The following is a 19,409-nucleotide window of genomic DNA, read 5'->3' as shown; positions in this document are numbered from 1 at the left end:
TTGGATTGGGATATCTGGTCGGTGTGGACGGGTTGGACTGAAGGGTCTGTTTCCACGCTGTACATCTCTATGATTCTAAGTTACTTTAATAGATATGGGTTTAACCTGACTTGGATATCTTGGCATCCAATTTGACAGCAAGCTGAAGTTAAAACTCATCGAACTCTCCATCATAAAAAATATTTACTTTCACCGTCTGTAACTACTCTGCCTGTTCCTCAGCCCATCTGCTGATGAAACCTTTCATACCTTTACAACTTTCAGAGTGGAGACTTCCAATAGGTCTACATGGGTTCTGTTCTTTACAAACTTCAGCTTGAACGAAAATGGTGCCTGCATCCAGCTGACATTCAATGTAAGTTACTTATCACTCTTGTTGGCTCTCAATACCCAATATTTCAAACATTTGATTTCATATTTACACTCCACTTACAGCCTTGCCTTCAATAATTCTGTACCACAATGATTACAGCCTTATATGCTCAAATCTCACACTTCATCATTCCCTTCATCCAACCACTGGTGATGCCTTCAAGCTCTTCCAACTCCACACTGCAGAATCTTCTATGAATATCCTTTTTTCTCTGTTTAAGTTCCTCCTCAAAACATATGACCAAGCTTTTATTCACTTCTCCACTAAAAATCATTGTTTCCCTGCTCATATAGGATTCTTCACAGGCGAGTTAACACACTTTATATTCCAGTCAGATCCTATCTGAAGGCAAAACCCACAAATATCCATTATCCAATAGGGTCAAACATTAGAAAACAACAAGAACTTTGGCTGAATTTGCCTCTTCTCAGTTCAAAGACAACAAAAGCAGTTTACGCACTTACTCTTCCTCAAATGTAGAAAAAATAACTCAATACAGTCCAGAAATTAGTCTTGGGTCTTAACATTGTGTATAATCCAGTGTTTTATGATGTAGTCTGCTTAATCCTTAAGGTCTCCTTGAAGTAAATCTTCTCTATTTTTGTAATTACTATCTCCACAGTCACAGAATTGCTTGAAATTTATTTCAATTATCAGCCATGGGAAAAGGCTTTTTTAAAAAAAGTCTTTCATGAGATGCGGGCATTCCCCTTGATCCCTATCAACATTGCCTTTCAACTGAGAAATAACTATATTATTTTAAATCTAAATCACATGTCAACAAGTTCAGGTAAGGGTGGCAGATTTTCTTCCCTAAAGGATATTTGTGAACCACATGAGTTTTTACAACAGTCATCATTACAGAGCCTAGGTTTCTATTCCAGATTTAATAATCAAACTTAAAACCCATATGGTAGGATTTGAACTTATTCCCCAGAATATTGGTCTGGAAAATTATTTGTTTGTATGAAAATCTAAAAAGCTTAACCAGTATCTATTAAAGTAACTTTTCCAATTGCATTTTACCAAATTATGTTTCAAACAAGTTAAAAGGAAACAGGTTTCCAATTTAAGAAATGCATAAAAATACAAGGTACTTATGAATGAAGATGGACATTCAGATTCTCACTTGACTAATGCATGAATTATTCATTTATAAATACCACCAACATAAAAGACAGAAATGGAAATAGTTGATGATTGGACAGCGTTTAAAATTATTTTCAACCATTCTGATTCTGAAGCAGTCTCTGTCTGCAAACAGCAAGACCTTGTCCTATCAGGTTTAGACTAATCAGTAGCAAAAGATATCCACTTTGTATAAGTTTAAGTGAAAAAACCATTGAAAACAAGAGAATCTCATCATCTCCTCTTTACATTCAGCACCATTACTGAATCCCTCACTACCACCATCATAGGGTTACCATTGATCAGAAACTGAATCAGAGGTTGGGAATTATAAGCATACAACTCAAATTCTGATCCCCAAAGCCTGTCAATATTTTATATATTTACTCATGGGAAATGAGTGCAAAGTATACTACACCTATTAAATAATAGCATTTAATTAAGTATATCCAATAAATCAAATCAGTTTGTTTACTCAGATGGTATGTAAATATATGAATTTCATACAGCATTTATTGCCTGTCCCCAAGTGCCCTTGAGAAGCTGACGGTGAGCTGCCTTCCTGACCTGCTGCAGTATATGTGCTGTAGGTAGACCCAAAATGCCACTTGGGAGGGAATTCCATGGTTTTGACCCAACAACACTGAACAAATGTCAATATATTTCCAAGTCTGGATAGTGAGAGGCTTGGAGAAGAATTTGCAGTTGACATCATTTCTATGTATCTGTTGCCTTTGTTGTTGTGGATTGTAGTGATCATAGGTTCAGAATATGCTGTCTCAGGATCCTTGGGGAATTTCTGCAGTGCACCTTGTAGATAGTACACCCCACTGCTGAGCTTTGGTGGTGGGAGGAGTGAATGCTTGTGGATGTGACACTAATCAACTAGGCTGCCTTGCCTTGGATGCTGTCAAGCTTCTTGTGTGTTGTTGGAGCTGCACCCATCTAGGAAAGGGGGAGTCTTCCAGAACAATTCTAACTTGCATCTTGTAGATTGTGGACAAGCTTTGGGGAATTATTCTCTGCAGGACTCCTAATTTCTTATTTGCTTTTGTAGTCAGTATTTATATGGAAAGTACAGTTCACTTCAGTAACCCATGGGATGTTGTTCATGAGGGAATTCAGTGATGGTAATGCCATCAAATGTCAACAGGCGATGGTTAGATTGTGTCTTCTTAGCGAAAGTCGATCATCGCCTGGCATGTGTAATGTCAATATCACTTGAAAGTTTTCAGTCTAAGCATGGATACTGTCCAGGCCTTGTTGCATATGGACATGGACTACTTCAGTACAAGGAGTTAGGAATGATGCTGAACATTGTGCCATCATCAGCGAACAACCCCGCTTCTGATCGGACGATGGAGGGAAAGTCATTGATGAAGTAGTTGACAATGGTTGGGCCTCAGCACTAACTTGAAGTATTGCAGAGATGTCCTGGAGTTGAGAGACTGACCTTCAACACCACAATCACCTGTTTGTGTAACCAATATGGCTCTAACCGAGAGTTTTTCCTGATTCCTATTGATTCCAGTTTCATGGAGCTACTTTACCTGAAATTTTGCATAACCACACAGCAAAAGTCAGGAGTGACAGAATATTCCTCCCATGACCAACCAAGTGCAGCTCCAACAACTCTCACGAAGCTCTACACCATTCAGGAGAAAGCAAAGCATTTGATTGACACTGAACCAGCATCTCAAAACATTCATTCTCTCCACCATTGGTACAAGAGGTTCCAGAATTTACTATTTACATGGCGCATTGTAGCAACTTATCAAGATTTTTTTCAACAGCAACTACAAAACACATAAATTCTACCACAAGACAAAGGCAACTAACACACAGGAACACAACCATCTAAAAGTTTCCATTAATTCAGACAATCCTAACTTGGAACTCTATTGCCATTCTTTTACTGTTGCTCAATCAAAATCACGTTGACTCTGTGGTTGGCACTGCTGCCTCACAGCGCCAGAGACTCCGGTTCAATTCCACCCTCATGCAACTGTCTGTGTGGAGTTTGCATATTCCCCTGTGTCTGCACGGTTTCCTCTGTGCTCCAGTTTCCACCCACATTTCAAAGATGTATAGGTTAGATGCATTGGCAATGCGAAAATGCCCATAGTGTCCAGGATCCAGCATGGCAAGTCATTGTAGTTGTTGCTGGTATGTAGATATGAGAAAGCAAAGGAGCCCTCCTAGACCTAAATTGAATAATAGAACTCATAAGCCCATATCCAGGAGACTGCACATACTGAACATTCCACCTACATCTGGCTTGGAATAATTAAATTGCTTAGCAACATCCAAATCAGAACTAACCAAAATAAACAACCGGTTATGTGATAGAGGCCAACACTGGCACAGTTTTGGTGCTCACAGAATCAATCTTTAGTAAAACTCTGGCTTGCAACCCTCAACTTTGTGCAAGACCTCAGCTAGACTGGGAACCTATACCAGGGAACCTTTCAGGGTACAATTTCAGTTCTGGTCTCTTATAAGAAGCAGCTGGTTCAGTTGCCACTGATTGTCATGGAAGGTGCAGGCCTTGGCTTGATGGGGTGAAATTGGTTGAGAGAGATTCACTTAGATTGATTCAACATTTTTCAATTAGAAAGTGGCTACGTGAGTGAAGGACTCATTAAAAACCCAAATATCTTGCAGGAAGTTCTAGTAACTATCAATGGAGCCAAAGCCACCTTGCATGTTGACTAGGAAGCAATTCCACATATCAGGAAGGCCCAGCCGGTGCCATATGCCTTACGGGCAAAAGAATAGGAGAAATCAGGAAGGTGGAAGGCAAAGGAATCATCAAATCAATCCAGTTTGCGGAATACGCAGCAATGGCCATACCTATTTTGAAGCATGATGGTGTAGTTTGCTTTAGTGGGGATTTTAGACATTTTGTAAACTACTTTTTGCAACTGGATTAATTCCCAATTCCTTGCATAGTAGATTTAGACACAATGCTAGTGGGGGGGAGAAAGGGGGGCTAGCGGGCTGTCCTTCCTGAAGCTGGACATGAGTCATGCATATTTGCAATTGCAGTTTGATGAGGATTCCTAGAAGTATGCTACAATTGATATCCATAAGGATTTATACCAATATACAAGACTGTCTTTTGGACAATTTGGCTGGAATATTGCACAGGCTGCAATGATGCAAAACATTTTGCAAAGTCTCCCCCAGGTCGCCATTTATCGCAATGACTCAATAACAGGGAAAACAAATATTGAGGCACATGCCTTACAAGGCAAAATTCTGTTCCAGACATCCCAAGTGATTTACTAGGGTTACAGAGCCAACAAGACCAGGATATACCACTGGAAGAGAAAGTGAGGGTGCTCAAAAAATGCCCAGGCGCCCACATCTGCACCAGAGCATAGGTCTTTCCATGGGATGGTGAATTAATATAGCAAGTTCATACATAAACTGGCTTCCATCCTGGCACATTTTCATCAAATCCTAAAAACGGCTCAGCCTTGGAAGGCATTGTGTAGTCAAGCCGTAGCTTTCACATAAGTGAAGAAACAAATGCAGATGCATTGAGTGACCTACCGCTGGCTGATATACCACCACTGATACTGCCACTGGAAGAGTCCGTAATGGTTTTAAATTTTCTGGCCAAGCTTCCAGTCACAACTGACAATGTCAGACTTTGGACAGAGAAAGATCTGGTCCTGGCAAAACTATAACAGATGATAGCAATGGGGAAAACCAAAGAGCTGTCATAACCAGAACTGAAACCTTTTTGGATCTGGAGAGACCAGCTCACAGTACAGGATGGCATACCATGATGGGGAGCAAGAGTCAATATCCCAAGCAAAGCCTGCAACCAGATACTGGCTGAACTCCAATGGGTCATTCAGGGTCTCCAAAATGAATACATTGATGAGATGTTATGTCTGGTGGTCAGGCTTGGATGCAGACATAACCAAGTTGGTGGAGTAGTGTCCAGAGTGCTAACAAGGACAAAACTTACAACCAGCAGCTCCTCCACATTCGTGGGAAAGGCTGCGTAAACACCCCGGACTTGATTACATGTTGACTATGCAGGTCCTTTCATGGACTCAATCTCCTTAGTCGTTGTAGGCGCCCACTCAAAATGGTTGGACATGCTTATAGCTCATCCATCAAAAACGAGAACAAAAATAGAAAAACTGTGCACATCTTTTGTAATACACAGAATCGCAGAAGTGTTGCTCACAGTTAATGAGGCATCGTTTACCAGGATGGAACTTCAGTTCTTAAAATTGAATAGTATTAGACATAGAAAGATAGCTCCATACCAACCAACATCCAATGGCCTGGCAGAAACAGCAGTCCAAACTTTGAAGGCAGGCTTGAACAAACAGCCTACATATTCACTAAATATCAAACTGTCTCAGTTCCTATTTGAATATCGGACTACCTCTCATGCAACTACAAGGATAGCTCTAACAAAGTTGATCACGGAAAGAAGAGTCTACACCAAGTTAAATCTGATCTTCTGGGACCTGGAGGAGGGTGAAATAGCATCAGGAATGTCAGTGCCAGTTACTAGACTCCAACAAGCAAGAGAAACAGTTTATGACAGGGGACAAAGTTTGGCGTAGGAAGCACAAAAAATGGTCCTGCATGGGTAAAAGGCTTAGTTGATGCAACATCAGGACCAGTGACAAAAAATTTGGATAGAGGTGACAGTCCTGAACAAGCACATGGACCATATGAAAGCCATTAACTTGCGAACTGTGCAGGAGCAAAACCTGCTGTGCTTCAGGGAACAGTCAGAAAGGCCATTGGAACAAGTGGCTTCTCCCCCTCTGTTCAAACATTGAAGAGGTCCCTAATCTGAGATGAACATGGTGGATCTCGTCTTTGCTGCAGACGAAGGGTGAATCTCACAAGTTGCTCCAGGCACAAACGGCAAGCTCCTGTGTGCTACACGCCATCCATAACTGAAAGAGAACCTAACCCAGCGCTAAAATGTTCCAGGATGAATTAAAATAAAAACTGGTCTTTGTCCTTGGATTCAGAGGGGAGGAATGTAGTGATTGTAACAGGTTCATTGTTTGGACCAGATTAACAGCCCCAAAAAGGGAGTCCTCACTGACAGATAAAAGGATGAGTCAGATATTGTGACACAGTGTTGGCTCTGAGGGAGCTGGACCAGTGTTAAGACCATTCCACCTGTAAATAAAGGATGATTTGGCGACAGGATACTAGCCTCTCTGGAGTTATTTCAAATAATTCCTATTTTCCCCATGCAAAAAAGACTTGAATTTATGTATTGAAGAAGTAACAAAGAAGATTGATGAGGACAGAGCAGTGGATGTGATCAATATGGACCTCAGCAAGCATTCAACATGGTTCCCCATGGGAGACTGGTTAGCAAGGTTAGACCTCAAAGAATACAGGGAGAACTGGCCATTTGGACACAGAACTGACTCAAAGGGAGAAGACAGAGGCTGGTGCTGGTGGGTTGTTTTTCAGACTGGAGGCCTGTGACCAGTGGAGTGCCACAAGGATCGGTGCTGGGTCCACTTTTTTTTTAATCATTCATATAAATGATTTGGATATGAGCTTAAGAGGTATAGTTAGTTTGCTGATGACACCAAAATTGGAGGGGTAGTGGACAGCGAAGAGGGTTACTTCAGGTTACAACAGGATCTTGATCAGATGGGCCATTGGGCTGAGAAGTGGGAGATGGAATTTAATTTAGATAAATGCGAGGTGCTGCATTTTGGGAAAGCAAATCTTAGCAGGACTTGTACACTGAACGGTAAGGTCCTAGGGAATGTTGCTGAACAAAGAGACCTTGGAGTGCAGGTTCAGAGCTAGTTGAAAGTAGACTCGCAGGTAGATAGGCTAGTGAAGAAGGCATTTAATGGTCAGAATTGGGAGGTCAAGTTGCAGCTGTACAGGACATTGATTCGGCTACTTTTGGAATATTGCGTGCAATTCTGGTCTCTTTCCTATCAGAAGGATGTTGTGAAACTCGAGAGGGTTCAGAAAAGATTTACAAGGATGTTGCCAGGTTTGGAGGATTTGAGCTATAGGGAGAACTTGAATATACTAGGGCTGTTTTCCCTGGAGCGTTGGAGACTAAGGGGTGACCTCAAAGGTTTATAAAATCATGAGGGGCATGTATAGGAAAAATAGACAGTCTCTTCCTTGGAGTGGGGGAGTCCAGAACGAGAAGGCATAGCTTTAGGGTGAGAGGGGAAAGATATAAAAGAGACTTAAGGGGCAACTTTTTCATGTAGAGGGTGGTACGCGTATGGAATGAGCTGCCAGAGGAAGTGTGGTAGCTCGTATAATTGCAACATTTTAGAGGCATCCAGATGGGTATATGAATAGGAAAGGTTTGGAGGGATATAGGGTCGGGGGCTGGCAGGTGGGACATCTGGTCGGCACGGATAAGTTGGACCAAAAGGTCTGTTTCTGTGCTGTACGTCTTTATGACTATGTAGTAATCTTCATGATTTCAGGATATCCCAAAGTGCTTTATGAACAAATGTCTGCTTTGAAATGATCTGTGGTAATGCAGGGAACCGTTGCACCTAATTGCAGAGCAAAGTCCCAAGACGGCTGAGATTCTGCTTTTCTGTTGCAGAGGTGCAATTTAGCCAGGATACTGGGAAAATTCCCTGCTCTTTGAAAAGAGCCAGGGATCTTCTATCTCTGCCTAAATTCAGAACATGGATTGAGTATGAACATCAACAAGACAAAAACTATGGGAGAAGGAACTTAGAAGAAACTGGCCAGAAACGTGAAGTGGATGGTGCCATACTGGAATAAGTAGAATTGTCTATTTTGGACAAATAACGATAGAGGATGGCAGATGCAACACCAAAGTCAGAAGTAGGATAGAAATATCCAAGCAAAGATGAGATGTGTTTACTTCAAGATAACCCAAACTCGGAATTAGGAAAGAACAACTCATAAGATGCAACTTCTGTACAATTTCCTGTATTGCTTAGCAACCTGAACAATAAATAAAAGGTGTGAGTGTGTGTCTGGGGGCGGGGATACACGCCTTTAAAATGTGAACACTAAAATGTATTTGAAAATTCCACATACGAGACAAATTTAAGTGGCACTTGAAATTGCAAGAGCAAAAATAACTCAAAAAATGACAGAAAAGCAGTGTCAGTATTTCAGCTGGAAAGCCACAAAAATATTTTCTGAAGGCAAAAAAAAGCTGTGGCAATCAAAAGAGGTTGAACCAGGTGTAACTGACGATGGACATCACAGAGCAGTTGGAGACAAGCTGTGGTGGATGTGTCCCTATAGTGTAAACAGACACACATAGCATACCACAACAGTATATCTCATATCTCTGGCAGCAGAGAAGACAGATGGGGCTGCTTAACTCACGCAAATGAGATGATGTGCATGTGTCCAGCAACTCAGCACTCCCTTAGTACTGCAGTGAACAGATTATGTGCTTAAATATCGGTATGAGACCTAAACTATCATATTCTTACATCCCCAAAAGGTTTTTATTTATGTTGACGTTAACTTGAAAGTAAAAGATGCACTTCCTCCCAATAAAGAGCTTCACCAAATTGACCAACACTGGTTGTCTAAATGAAGGCGATTGCAGTTTACCTCATACATTGATACAAAGTTATGATTGCTTAGAATTCTAGTGAATGTTTTCTTCAATGTGCTTTTGTATTGAGTATTGGATTCAGGTCATTTCTGAAATGGTTATCTATTTATAGAAAGCAAAAACATGCAAATAGAAGTGCAAGCTTCTTTAGATTCAGAATGGCAGAAATTATTATTATTTCATAACTATTTTTGTCAAAATGGCAAAGTGGTTCCAAAATTCCTGACCTGTAATGGACCGTAATCTCCAAAACAACGTATGCAATCAAGTTTAAAAAAGGCCCAAATCTTACAACTAGATTGCAAATCCAATCCCAGTTCCTTCAGTAATGCGAAGTGTGTCCAATATCCAACTGCTCTCTTGTAGAATTAGATTGTTTTAAAGTCCAAAGACATCCCCCCTCTTATTGCACGGTCATATTCTGATCAGTTTACATATCACAAGGCCTGTGGGAATGGTACCCCTTCCAGCTCTGTTTCACAGCAGAAAACATTTTCAAAAAAAGTCCACAATTAGCAGACGAATTCCTTCACTCGCTTAAATAAAATACTGCAGACGCTGGAAATGTGAAACAAAAACATGAAATACTGGAGAAACTCTGCAGATCTGGCAGCATTCGTGGAGCGAGAAATAAAGTTAACGTTTCGAGTGCAGCAGACTCTTCTTCAGAACTCGAGATTCTGTTTCTTCGGTTTTGCTTTTGTTATTTTTCTTGCTCGCTTTACTGATTTGTGCAGGTATTAAAAGCCCCAATCCCCCTCAACCCCTAACTGCTCAATTCGTTGAAAGGGATCAAAGTGGAGAATTGTTGCTGCCCGCCGAGGCCTGAAACTGAACTCCCCGTAGATCCACTGGTGGAGCTGCAGCCCCCGACTGACGGGCCACTGGGTTGTTCCAAATATTAAACTCCGTCTGAGTAACGCGAGATAAGGTGGGGAGGGAGGAACGTCATAAACTTTCGGTAATACAGACACCGAGAACTCATCAACTTTACCCTCCTTGCTCCCCGGGTAACCCCAACATAGTAACACCGGCAGCTTCTCACCTCCGGTCACCGCAGCGCAGAGTATGGGGAGGACAGCAGCTGTCCTTCCGGGTCAAAGAGCATCCTCTCACCCATCCCCCCAACTCCACCCCGCACCGGTGGAAGGGGCTGAGGAGCACTTCCGGGTTGGAGGTCTGGGCTTTTGTTTTCACGCAGTCGGGTAGGAGCGGGGGAAGATCGTCTGGCGATGTCTGCAGGGTAACGTTGACTCACCTGCCGCCTTTACCCCTCCACCCCCGGATCTTGCTGCCCCTTCCTGGGAGGGAAAAGAAGGAAGGAGGTCGGGGCGCGAGTCACGCCGCGGTGGGCGGGAGGGTGAGCGGTGTATTTCCCGTCGAGGGTCCTGTGGTCGGATGCCGGTTGTTGGGGTAATGTTGGCACTTTGGTCGGGGCCTCTCAAGTCAGGGCCGAGTGCCGGTTCGGGGATGCTCGCTGTCGGCCTGCCTCTGTGACCCTCTGTTTGTCGGGCCGGCAGTGCCGCTGATCGGCGACAGCTGATTCCAGCTCCAAAAAGAGAGCAATGCCAGAGTGTAACCAGCAAGCACACTTTAACCTCCAGTGTTTAATAACTATTCTATAAGAATATATTCAAGCTGAACGTTAACTGGGAGGAAATTCCCATTTAGTGACGGTGTTATTATATTGCCTTGGATTGTTTTGCCGTCTGAAAGAATTGTGGAGCAGATTAATCTTTGTTATTGTTTGAAAGCAGAATGAAGTGGACAAGGTGCCGGACCTGACATGTTTGTTATTTTGGTTACGCAGTCGTGTTTATTGATTATGGAGGTTAACCCTATCATTACTGTGACTCTACGCACGAGTAAGGTTTAAATCTGGAGTGACTGTTAATATTATAATCTTGGAGGATCAAGTGCAAGTTAGTTCACTTTCTCCAACTGTGTAGAATCAAATGGATATTCATGCTTTTAATTTTATTTTGAACAAAATTTAGCATAAGAATTAATATCAACAAAGGTGTCTTCACTTATGCTGTAATTCAGGAACTCAAACTTTCATCCTCTCCAAAGTGAGAGATGAATTTTAAAACAGATGATAGTTTTAATGTTGTCATTTCTAAAAATGTGTGAAATGTTCAGTGGAATAACTGAGATTTGGGATTTGATATTAGATCTTTACTTTTGCCGACTTAACATGGGGATAGGGTAATGAAACTGCATAAATTGTAATGTAACTAATGACTGAAAATAGGCAACGTGAAAATCTAACATTAATGGCATGGCAAACAACATGTAGTTAGTGCGTTGAAAGTAAGTGGGTGACACCCTAATCTGGATGTCAGTGCATCAATGGGTGAATCTGAAAGAGGTTTATTTATGTTATGATCCATGTTAGGATTTTTTTTTGCTCAGCAAGATGTCTTTGTGGAGAAATAAAGTGTTCTGAGAACCATTGACTTAAGATTCAGCACTGAAAACTGGAAAATATCAGAAATTTCTCTTGTCCTGTTAAAGTATCACTCCCTCCCAAAACTCTGTCTGCCTGCTGCTTTAAATTATGCAACCTTGAACTACTATACAGGGATTGCAACCATTAGGTTGAGGGCAAACTTTCAAGGACTGAGCTTTGATCAAACAGTTGGAATATTATTCCTCGAACCTAATTGTCTGAAACAAATTTAAGTTTTGCATTTTAAACTCAACGTAGCAAAGGGAAACATACACTTAAATTGGTTAATAAAAACTTTGGAGTGTCAATTATTGATTATACGGAGTAGTGAAGACTTAGAGTAGCCTTCAAAAGAGTATATGGCTCAAAATGTCATTGGTTGATTATTTGGAACTATATGTGACTCTTTTGTTTCATACTGGAACAGTTTCCCTCTGAATAACTTGTCTTTCTTCCCAGTATATTCATATTTAACATACTTAGGCCAAAACTTTGTATTTGAATGAATGCCATGAAGCTGTGTGACTGGGTTGCAATTCAATCTTGTATTTTGATAGAACTGAAATATACTGGTGTTAGTTGCCCTGCAGCTGGATGATTTATACAGATAGCACAATAGATTATTAGATGTGTCTGTTCTGGTGAATAGTTTATTTGTTTCCCCTAGCAGAATACTGATGTGCTTCTTTACAGGAAAGAAATTGAGTGTTTGCCTTTCAGCAGCCACTTTAACAAATCTAGTAAAGGCTTTCAGGAAGGAAAAGCATTTTTTAAAAAAAATAGGCTTCAAATTTCAGTAAGGTTGCTTTGTGATCCCTTGGTCACCATGTTACAAGATTAGATTAGATTAGGTTCGATTCCCTACAGTGTGGAAACAGGCCCTTTGGCCCAACAAGTCCACACCGACCCACTGAAGCGCAACCCACCCACACCCATTCCCCTACATTTACCCCTTCGCCTAACATTACGGGCAATTTAGCACGGCTAATTCACCTAACCTGCACATTTTTGGACTGTGGGAGGAAACCGGAGCACCCGGAGGAAACCCACGCAGACACAGGGGGAATGTGCAAACTCCACACAGTCAGTCACCTGAGGTGGGAATTGAACTCAGGTCTCTGACGCTGTGAGGCAGCATTGCTAACCACTGTGCCGCCCACTAAACCTATGCCCTCTAGTTCTGGACTCCCCCACCCCAGGGGAAAGTCTTTGTCGATTTATCCTATCTATGCCCCTCATGGTTTTGTCCCAAGCTGAGCATTTGTATTCTGTTCCCTCTCCCAAGAAAATTCTGATTACCTGTCTGCTCTGGGGCAAACTTAATTGTCTTGTATAGCTGTGTCACTCATTCACACTGAATATTGTCAATATTGGAAGAAAAGGGACTTGCCTCCATGAATGTTTCATGGTTGCACAACTTCCTTTGCCTTAATTTCTTTTTATAGAACTTTTGGACGTATCAATATTGAGTGCCCAAGCAAGCTGGAGTATTTAGCAGTGTTGCAGACTTGAGTAAAATACAAATAAGGTTTTTTTTCAAACCACAGGCGAGGATGAATAGACCCTTGACCAGAGGGGGATCAAGGGTGACAAGGAAAGGGTAGGAAAGGAATGTAAGTAATGTTGGATCAGCCATGATCCCATTGAAATGGCAGAGCAGACTTGAGTAGCCAAATGGCTGACCTGTTGTTATTGGTTCTGGGTTGCTATTTCATTGAGTAGGACTTTTCAGCTTCTGGATATGACCAGTTATGATGCATCAAGAAATTAAGCTCAAACCTTTTTCAAATCAATTTTTACTTTTATATGCTGCTCCAACAGCCTGTAGTGACTGCAAAAAGAGCTATAGTAAGTAAAAATCTGAGAGAAGAAGCTTTGTCTTGACACAGCTGCTGGAATTTTTAAGTTTCTACAGATGAGTTGGTTTTCAGATCGTGTTGTGAATGTTGTTTGTGTATAAGGTCAAAATTTGTTTAAACGTCTGAGGAATAACATTTTGGACAACGCAGCCACCCTGATGCATTGATTATATTTTGGTGTGTGGATGCACTTTAATGTTTAATGTACTGGTGCAGAAGTACTTTTAAGTTAATTGTACAAAATAGCAAGCAGAACAGTGAAAATGAGCTGTTGCTTGGTCCAGACTATTCAGTCTTTGAGGGTTGCAGAAGAACATCTGATCTAAGCTCTCCTGATAGTCATAAATTGTTCAAAATTTTACATTGTTTATCTCTTAATTAACTTGGATGCAAACTCCTTTGCAAGTAGCTCCTCATCTTGGACTATTTAACAATAAGAATAATGTTGGATCTCTTTAAAAAAATAAAAACCAGTTGCATTGATGCAAACTTATGGTCTAGCCCACTGTTTCAGTTAAGGATGGTAAAATGATAATTCTCCTTGTTTGAAATGACATCACCGCAGCTGGGCGGAAGAAAGAGATGCTGTATAGTGGGTGTGTCAGAAGAGAAGAACTTTGAGGGGATGGCAGTTTGCAAAGCTACGACAGGGTTTCCTGGAATCCAGTTTCCTTGACCACAGTTTAAAAATGGGTCTAATTAAGATGGGGTATTTTGAAAATGAATGCTGTGATTTTGTTAAAAACTTCAAATGCTTGGGATCACTTTTAACATACTGCCATGCTGACTGCATGGATTATACAGAAATGGGCGTTGCTTCGGTGATCTAAGTCGAGCTTTTATCTTAAATTATGTGTTTCCCTGAGAACAGTTAAGTCAGGTAATGCTGATGGAAAATTCATTTTGTGCATCGTAAGCACAGTAATGTTGAATCTCAATTTTTGAGTGCTGAACTGTAATTCAGAAATTTTTAAAACTATACTGTTTATGATTTTGAAGTTCAGACGCTCTCCTACAAATGTTCATGACTGCAATTTGAGAGACTGTACAAATTTGGCTGCGACATAATTAACCACCATTTGAACAGTTTTAATGTCATCTTTTAAGACAAAAGACATCTGACCAGAGACATGATGTGGTTTCATAGATAATCTGAAAGAGAGCAACAAAACATTTACTCAGATTATGCTGAAATGTCAACTGAAGATATTTGCTCCTGTATCTATCGAGAAAGGCTCAACTGATTGACATGGACAACAAAATTAACAATTGGGCCAGATGGGAAGCATAATAGCAGTGATTTTCAAGCTGCCACAATTTCTTTATATAGTGCCTTAAGCATAGTAAAATGCCTTATGGCACTTAACAGAACATTCGAAAGCACAATTTGACAATGAGCCACATGAGGAGCTATTAGAGGTGATGACTAAGAGAGATGCATTTTTAGGAAGAAAGCAGTGTACGAAGACAGAGCTTTAGGGGGGAATTGTGCAGCTGAGGGCCATCGTTTTTGATGACGGAGTGATTAAAAGCTGATTTGTTCAAGAACACAGATATTTTGGAAGGACATAGGTTTTGAGACTCAAAGTCTCAGTAGGGCAAGGCTACGGAGAGACTTGAAAACAAGGATAAAAATTGTAAAGTTAAAGTATTGCTTAAACTGTAGCAAACATCAACCCTGGTTCAATGGAGAGTCCAGGAGGGCAAGCCACAAGCAGCACCAGGCATACCTGAAATGAGGGGTCAATCTTGCAAGGGGAGATGATGGCCGATAAGTGCAATGCTTTTGTGAAGAAAGTGAAGGGAAAGGTAAAGAATAAATCAAAACAGTTGAAAGGGGAAATAAAGCATTTCAGCCCCTGCAGTGCCAAATTCTCCCTGAACGCATCGAAGTATTGGTGGACACTGCATGCTCCCTCTCCAGTGACACCCAGGCTCAAACATAACCATGGAAGAGGGGCTGGAAGTTGGCAGAGATGACCCCCTCCACAGTCTAATGTCAGGGCCTGTTTATTGCAGGACCTGTTTGGGCGGCACGGTGGCACAGTGGTTAGCACTGCTGCCTCACAGCGCCAGAGACCCGAGTTCAATTCCCGCCTCAGGCGACTCTCTGTGTGGAGTTTGCACATTCTCCCCGTGTCTGCGTGGGTTTCCTCCAGGTGCTCCGGTTTCCTCCCACAATCCAAAAATATGCAGGTCAGGTGAATTGACCATGCTAAATTGTCCGTAGTGTTAGGTGAAGGGGTAAATGTAGGAGTATGGGTCTGGGTGGAATACGCTTCGGCGGGTCGGTGTGGACTTGTTGGGTCAAGGGCCTGTTTCCACACTGTAAGTAATCTAATCTAATCTAAGCCTGGCCAGGAGCAGACTTAGACCTGAATTCCCGAGGTGAAATGAAATGACAGCCCTTGACATCAAAACTACATTGTACCAAATGTGGCATCGAGGAGACCTAGCAAAACTGGAATCAGTGGGAATTTGGGGCAAACCCTCAGCTGGTTGAAGTCATACCGAGCTTTATTTCCCCTTTCAACTGTTTTGATTTATTCTTTACCTTTCCCTTCACTTTCTTCACAAAAGCATTGCACTTATCGGCCATCATCTCCCCTTGCAAGATTGACCCCTCATTTCAGGTATGCCTGGTGCTGCTTGTGGCTTGCCCTCCTGGACTCTCCATTGAACCAGGGTTGATGTTTGCTACAGTTTAAGCAATACTTTAACTTTACAATTTTTATCCTTGTGAAGATGGTCGTGGTTGTTGGAGGTCAATCATCTGAGCTGTAGGACTGGATGGGTACATGAACAGGAAGAGTTTAGAGGGACATGGGCCAAATGCTGGCAAATGGGATTAGATTTATTTAGGATATTTGATCAGCATGGACAAGTTGGACCGATGGGTCTGTTTCCATGCTGTGCATCTGTGACTCTTATCTCTGCAGGAGTTCCTCATGGTTGAGTCTTAGGCCCAACCACTTTCAGCTGTTTCATCAATGGCCTTCTTTCCACCATAAGCTCAGAAGTGCGGTTGTTCACTGATAATTTGCATAGTGTTCAGCACCATTTGCGACTCATCAGATGCTGAAGCAGTCCTTGTTCAAATGCAACAAAATCTGGACAATATCGAGGTTTGGGCTGACAAGTGGAAAGTAACATTCATGCTGCAAATGCCAGGCTACCACCATCATCAATAAAAGACCATCTGAAAACCACACCTTGACATTCAGTGCTATTGCCATCACTGAATCCATGACTATCAACATCCTAGGGGTTGCCATTGACCAGAAATTCAACTGGATTTGCCACATAATCACAGTCGCTACAAGTGTAGGTCAAAGGCTAGGAATGCTGTGGCGAGTAACTCCCCAAAGCCTGTCCATCATCTACAAGTCAGGGGTGTGCTGGAATTCTCCCTACTTGCCTGGATGGGTGCAGCTCCAACAATGCTCAAGAAGCTTGTCACTATCCAGGACAAAGCAGCCAGCTTGATTGGCATTATTTCCAAAACCATCTATTCCCATCACCACAGACATTCAATTGCAGCAGAATGTATTATCTACAGTAGAAAGATGCACAGTAGAAATTTACCAAAGATCCTCACACAACACCTTTCAAACACACGACCACTTAGATCTAGAAGGGCAAAAGCTTCAGATGCAAGGGAACATCACTGCCTGCAAGTTCCCATCCAAGTCACCAATCTATCCAGACTTGGAAGTATTTCACTGTTCTTTCATTGTTGCTTGATCAAAATCCTGGAATTCCCTCCTTAGTGGCACTGTGGGTCAACCCGTAGCAGGTGGATTGTAGCAGTTCAAGAAGGCACGTCAGCTCAAGACTGGCAATGCCCACATCCCTCAAAATGAATTGATAAAAGAAAATGATCAATGAACAGGATTCATGGAATTGAAAATTGGGCAGTAGAGTTTTTTTATGATTGGTGATGTATGGAGGGTCGAACATGGCAGGACAACCAGGACAGTTGGAATAGTCAAGAGTAGAAGTAATCGACACTTAGAGGGGATCAGCAGCAGATGAGCCAAAGCAAGGCCTAATGGGAGTGATGCTATGGTTGTGGGTATCAGAGAAGTAGTCAGAATCTCATATCAGGATCAAGTGTGGCATCACGTTTGAGCTCCATTTGGTTCAGCCTGTGTTGTCATGGAGTCGGCCAGAGAATATGGTTTATTGACAAGGCTGAAGGCAGTAGGCTTGACCCTTCTCAATGTTTGGATGGGCAATAAATGTTGGCCCAGCCCTCAATGCCCATGATTAAATAAAGAATTACTTCAGGAAAAGTTCTACTCCTTTCGTATTGGATGTCAGACAAGCAGTCTGACAATTTGGATAACATTAAGAGAAAGGGAGTTATCAGCAGATATGTGGAAACTGACTGCTTTTGGATTTTATAACTGAGAGTCTTTTCATGTAGAGGGTTGTGCATGCTTGGAACGATCTGCCAGAAGAGGTGGAAGCACGTACAATTACACCATTTAAAAGGCATTCGGGTGGATTCATGAATAGGAAAAGTTTAGAGGGCTATGGGCTAAATTACTTGGCAAGCTGTCTCAAATATAGAGTCATAGGGTCATGCTGCATGGATATAGACCCTCCATCATTTGAAATGAATCGAAAGGGGACTGAGCCTCAAACCATGCAAAGATAACAAATGAATAGTAGTCATTATAAAATTTGTGGGATGAGTGAAGGAATTTGGGATAGTCAGACAATTTTTATTGTTAGCACAGACTACAAATTCAAAACCTCTAGCAACGGTTCACCTTCCAGATCCTCCGCTCCACACTTGCAGCCATGCACAGCCACCTAACCTCTGTACAGTCAGCCCCCAAAAGGAGCCTTCCACATCCATCAGAGTTTCACCTGCACTTCCACAAATGTCATTTACTGTATCCATTGCTCCTAATGCAGTCTCCTCTACATTGGGGAGACAGGGCGCCTACTCGCAGAGCACTTCAGAGAACATCTCTGGAACACCTGCACCAATCAACCCCACTGACTCGTGGCCGAACATTTCAACTCCCCCTCCCACTCTGGCAAGGACATGCAAGTCCAGGGTCTCTTCCATCGCCACTCCCTTACCACCCGACACCTGGAGGAAGAATGTCTCATCTTCCACCTCAGGACCCTTCAACCCCATGGCATCAATGTGGACTTCACCAGTTTCTTCATTCCCCCCGTTCCAACCTTCCAGCTTAGTGCCATCCTCATGACTTGTCCCATCTGTCAATCTTCCTTCCCACCTATCCGCTCCACCCTCCCCTCCAACCTATCACCTTTACCCAACCCCCATTCTCCTATTGGACTCTGTTATCTTCCCTCCCCCCAGCCCCACCCCCCTCCCATTTATCTCTCCACCCCTGAGGCTCCCAGCCTCATTCCTGATGAAGGGCTTTAGCCCGAAACATTGATTTTCCTGCTGCTTGGATGCTGCCTGACCTGCTGTGCTTTTCCAGCACCATTCTAATCTTGATTCTAATCTCCAGCATCTGCAGTCCTCACTTTCGCATAGACAATTTTTATGGCTCCAGGACACTGTCCTTTTTTTAACTTCATTGGCTAATCAATTCTTGAAAGAAAAACATCGCACCTTACTAAAGTTAACAGGTACCACAATCTCTTACTCTGTGCAACTAAGATGCTTAGAGTATAATTTTCAATTAAAAGATCTTCAGAGGTAGAAGTAGTAGTAGACCGTTCAGCCCATTGAGTCTGCTCTGATATTCAAAGAGATCACAGCTCATCTGATAATCCTCAACTCCACTTTCCTGCCCTGTTCTCTATAAACCCTACACTTCCTTACTATTAAAAATATGTTGATCTTAACCTTGAATATACTTCACAATTTAGCCTTGACAAGTCTGTGCAGTAAAGAGCTCCACAGATTCACTACCTTTGAGAATGGAAATACTTTCTCATTTCCATCTTAAATGGGTATTCCCTTATTCTGAGATTATGCCTTCTATTCTTAGACTAGTCCACAGG

At 42.1% G+C, this 19,409-nt stretch overlaps 2 protein-coding genes across 13 annotated transcripts in view; one reads left to right on the top strand and one right to left on the bottom strand.

The window, feature by feature from the left end:
* The window catches only part of krit1 (KRIT1 ankyrin repeat containing), a 79,456-nt gene extending 69,263 nt beyond the window's left edge, over nucleotides 1–10,193 (bottom strand). For 3 of the 8 annotated variants that reach the window (XM_072575775.1, XM_072575777.1, XM_072575776.1), the window contains exon 1: nucleotides 9,326–10,136. The gene's annotated coding sequence lies outside the window, so the exon portion shown is untranslated. The other 5 variants (XM_072575778.1, XM_072575780.1, XM_072575781.1 and 2 more) reach the window with 4 other exon arrangements.
* A 43-nt stretch (nucleotides 10,194–10,236) lies between these two features.
* Nucleotides 10,237–19,409, top strand: part of ankib1a (ankyrin repeat and IBR domain containing 1a) — an 89,027-nt gene continuing 79,854 nt past the window's right edge. For 3 of the 5 annotated variants that reach the window (XM_072575772.1, XM_072575774.1, XM_072575769.1), the window contains exon 1: nucleotides 10,237–10,341. The gene's annotated coding sequence lies outside the window, so the exon portion shown is untranslated. Of the gene's footprint in view, nucleotides 10,459–19,409 lie in introns of all 5 variants that reach the window. The other 2 variants (XM_072575770.1, XM_072575771.1) reach the window with 2 other exon arrangements.

This window comes from Chiloscyllium punctatum, chromosome 8 (assembly GCF_047496795.1).
Source record: "Chiloscyllium punctatum isolate Juve2018m chromosome 8, sChiPun1.3, whole genome shotgun sequence".
NCBI classification, from domain to species: domain Eukaryota; kingdom Metazoa; phylum Chordata; class Chondrichthyes; order Orectolobiformes; family Hemiscylliidae; genus Chiloscyllium; species Chiloscyllium punctatum.
This window is presented reverse-complemented; position numbering and strand designations above follow the sequence as displayed.